The sequence below is a fragment of the Asparagus officinalis genome, chromosome 4 (assembly GCF_001876935.1).
Source record: "Asparagus officinalis chromosome 4, Aspof.V1, whole genome shotgun sequence".
In the NCBI taxonomy this organism is placed as follows: domain Eukaryota; kingdom Viridiplantae; phylum Streptophyta; class Magnoliopsida; order Asparagales; family Asparagaceae; genus Asparagus; species Asparagus officinalis.
In genome coordinates, this window is record NC_033797.1 from 40,153,277 (window position 1) to 40,157,921 (window position 4,645).

The following is a 4,645-nucleotide window of genomic DNA, read 5'->3' on the forward strand; positions in this document are numbered from 1 at the left end:
AAAGAATATTCTCACAAGCACTTAACTATGCTCTTTTTTTTGAAAATTACATCTCCTCGTGTGATGTAGAACACACGGCAAACACGTTTATATCAAAGTGGGACAGTTGCAAGTCCAAATGCGGGCGTAGTCGAAGAAAATAACTTGTTTTGAAGAAATGACCGTAACTTTCAAACGTCGGAATTGGACGAATTATATATGAAGATCGACTATCTCGACGAGACGGAGCCGACCAAACCTTCCCCAAAGGGTTCGGTTTTCTTCCTCCGTTTCGCCAAATTCCTTACGGTTTGAGAGATATCTGCATTTTGTCTATTTTTACTATTTTTAGTAATGCTTTAGGAGTCTGTTTTGATTATAAAACAAAGCCGATTTGATCTCAGATTTGACCGGTGGACTTTCCTAGTCGTAAGGAGTCTTTTTAGGAGTTTGACCGGTGGACTTTCCTAGTCGTAAGGAGTCTTTTTAGGAGTTTTAATGTTTTAGGAATTCTTTTACTATTTTTGGTAAGTTAGAGTCCTTGTAAGGAGTCTTTTTAGGAGTTTTAATGTTTTAGGAATTCTTTTACTATTTTTGGTAAGTTAGAGTCCTTATAGAAATTTGAGTCCTTGTAAAAGTCTTGTTTTTTTCTATTTAAGTAGGGTCTTGTAAGCCCTAGAGGCATAACTTTTGATTAATAAAATTTCATTTTTCTTTAATATTTACTTTGTGGATTTGAAGATTGTCCTTGATGGATTCCGAGGCTACTACTTTCGCGCTGCGTCATTATGTGTCACTCAAAAGGCTCACAATCCTCTTTAAATAGCCAACTTTCTCTTCACGCTTCTCAAGACTTGCTCGTCAAGCCTCTCAAGAGGGGTGGACCGCCAACAGTAAATGGAGAAAAATGTAATATATCTCTTTCTTTATACATTTGAAGCATTGGTTTTGTCCCTTACAATTGCAAATGTTGAGAGTGTATTTGCACCTATGAATAGCATGACACTAAATTGTGTAACCGTATGAGAGCTCAATAGATTAATGAATGCTTACTGACAAATTCATCGAAGCTGGTGTTTTTTGATACTGTTATTACTAATGATATAATTACGCACGATTTCAAAAGTGGAAAGTCAATTGGAGTAATTTGTAAATTCATCTTCAAACTTGGTATCATTATTTTATCGGGAGCTAGTTGTATTAATTCTAATTATACTTTTAGAGTTGCAAGTACTCTTTTCTTTTTCATAAGAAAAATGATACAGGCACACCCTCAGGCACATCACCAACCATATCCCCACTCTATTTACAGTGCAGGGGGCCCCATATCAGATTTTTTAAAAAAATATGATGTGAGGCCCCCTGCACTGTAGATAGAGAGGGGGTGTGGTTGGTGGTGTGTCTGAGGGTATGCCTGTAGCGCCTCCCTTTTCATAAACAATCATTCCAGGTATAATAATTATTGAGTTTTCAAGCTTGAGACGCTATCCTGTCTCAAAAAAGATCTTGTTTATTATTGAAAAGTATTCATAGGGTGACACATTAGATTTAATCTAAGGAAGCACATCTTGATCTATAGATTAGGCTATTCTAATTGATGATCCGCTCTATTTATTATGATCCAAATATCTTAAAATATCTATAAAATAAAAATTATGATGATCAAACACTTCTAATACATATTTTTCATTGTCTCTTTAGTATTTTTGTAAAACTGTTAATTTTACAATTACTTGATGCATAAGTACCTACAATCCAATATATCTAATTTTTTATTTATATACAATTTAAAACATATAAACCAAGATGAACAAAATGGATCGAACAAATTGATCACATATAATGTAGTTTTCAAGACACTGCTTTGAATTAAACTTAAGATGTAACCTTAGAAATACTTTTCTCTTGATATGATATAATTATTTTGGTAGTCTATTAAGCCAGGAAACTGGAGTGCCCCCTGAACTCTAATTCCTACCTCCTGCATATGGATCCAAATAGGGGTGTCCATCCGGCCCGGCTCGGCCCGAAAAACCAGGCCCGGGCCGAGCAAACGAAGCTGGGCCCAGGATGACCCCGGCCGGGTCCGGGCTCGGGCCTGAGCGGGCCGGGCTCCGGGCAGGCCGGTTTTTCTTATTTTTATTTTTTTTAATTTTTTAAAAAACAATAAATTATAAAGATACATAAAAAATTACAGAAAATAACATAATTTTTTTAATAACTTGAAATGACATAAATTACAATACAAAAAATTATCAAAATAAAAGATGATAAAAATAATTTTTATTTAATCAGTAATCCTTTACAATTATAAATTATTTGAAATTGTCGGCATCAGAAAGGATGATAAATCTAGGGGGTCCAAAAAGCCGGCCGGCCCGGACGGCCCGACCGGCCGGCCTCGGCCGGAAACCCGGGCCAAGTCGGGCTCCGGGCCGGCTCTTTGGTGCCCGGCCCGGGCCCGCCCGACCAGGATTGATTTTTTATTTTTTATTTTATTTTTTATATGTATTATATTATATATGTATATATATGTATATATAAATATATATAATATGTATAATATATGTAATATAATATATTATTATATATGTTATAATATATGTATATATATACTCTCTCTTTTAGTATATATGTATATATAAGTATACTCTCTCTTATATATGTATACTCTCTCTTATATAAGTATATATTAGTATACACTCTCTTATATATGTATAATATATGTGTATGTGTATATATATATATACTAATATACTCTCTCTCTTAGTATATATGTATATATAAGTATACTCTCTCTTATATATGTATACTCCCTATTATATAAGTATACTCTTTTATATATGTGTGTGTGTATACTCTCTCTCTTAGTATATAAGTATAGTATATTACAACGGTTACTTCCCCATTGGCCCAACGAGCAACGGCTACAGGGTTACTTATGCGATTCTCTCTCTCTCTTAAATTATAACTTATAAATATATACAATATATTTACATATAATATATGTATATATAATATATAGTTACATAATAATTTAGAAGTATATACTAATACATAATTATATAAAATATAATAATATTAAACTAATTTTTTGTATTTTTTTATCAAAAAAAAAAGAAAAGAAAAAAAATTAAAAAAAACCTAGTTGGGATATACTTATCTATTTTGATGCGATGAATTCCAAAATAAATTTATACTTGTAATTTGTAAATGATTTATTAATTATTAATAAAACTTTTATTTTTATAATTTTTTTTGTAATTTTTGTTATTTTAAGTGATTAATACAATTATTATTTTTTATTAATTTTTTTGTCTTTTTTTTATAATTTAAAATTTAAATAATTTGATAAAAAATTTAAAAAAAAGAAAATAAACCGGGCCTGGTCGGGCCCGGAACCGGGCCCAGTCGGAACCGGGCCCGAGCCCGGACCCGGACGGGCCCGGGGTGTAGGCATTAAAAATTGCCTATAGGTCCTCAAACGCAGTTCAAGACAAGGAGAAGACGATAAATGTTATTATCCAAGTCAAGGGAATTTACCCAACATCAGTAAGTGTATGAAATGGATCAATGGAATGCATAAGTCAGCGAAGCGACGAAGCGTACGCAAAACAAGCGAACTGGAAGAATTACAAATCGCCAAAGTATCAAAAAAGTGAACGAAACACCACTTGGAGGCCCGTGTAGGCACAGTTCCGAGCCACCAAATGGTGACTCGCATAGTTCCGAGACACCAAATGGTGACTCGTATAGTTCCGAGCCACCAAATGGTGACTCGCACAGTTCCGAGCCACCAGGACTCTTACTGAATACAAAACCTCCCCAAACACGGATTTCGCTGATTTTTAAGGATTCTTTCGTCCCAGATCCTCTCCAATTGTTTTAAGGTTATCCCTAGACGCGTTTAAGTGGTTATTAACTGCAGATAACGTTTAAACATCAATTCTTATCCAAAGACATATCTCCAAAAGCCTATAAATAGAAGCCTAGGGTCTTCTTTCAAGAGGATCTGAAATTAAGAAGGCGATGTGCTGTCAAATTGTCCAGTTAACCACGAATTTCAGAGGAGAATCATCAGAGCTTGGCGAACACTTTCATAAAGAAAGCCCCTTCGAAAGGTTTGTGATTCTTTTCCCTTCCTTCCTCCGGATTAAACTTGGTTTTAATCTCGAGAAGAGCCACAATCTCGCTTGGTCGTGATTGTCGCTTCCGTAATTGTTTCCTTCGTGAAACAAGAGCGTAGTAATACTATCAATCGGGTTTGATCTGCGGTGGTCCACGGACTAACGCGTCCCCGGCACAGGCAAAGATCCCACGCAAAGCAGCGGGAGATAAACTACTGCTGCGTTTTGTTTGATAAAGTTATAATCTTTATTTTTCGTTGTAAGGAGATCTTATAAAAAGATCAACTCTTCTTTCAGTTTGAACTTGTAATCGATAAACGGTGTAACAGGTTTTGAAAATAATGGAAAAGGCAACTTTTGACACAAACACGGGGTACCCAGGCCCAGGTCCGGGCTCCGGTTTTGCCCGGCCCGGATGGACAGGCCTAAGTAAATCCCAACTAGGTTGGTACCTACTCACCCATATCACTATCATTTGTAACTTTTTTCAAAATAATTCATTACAAATTTAAAGCTAAGAAATAAAAATTACAATTTGA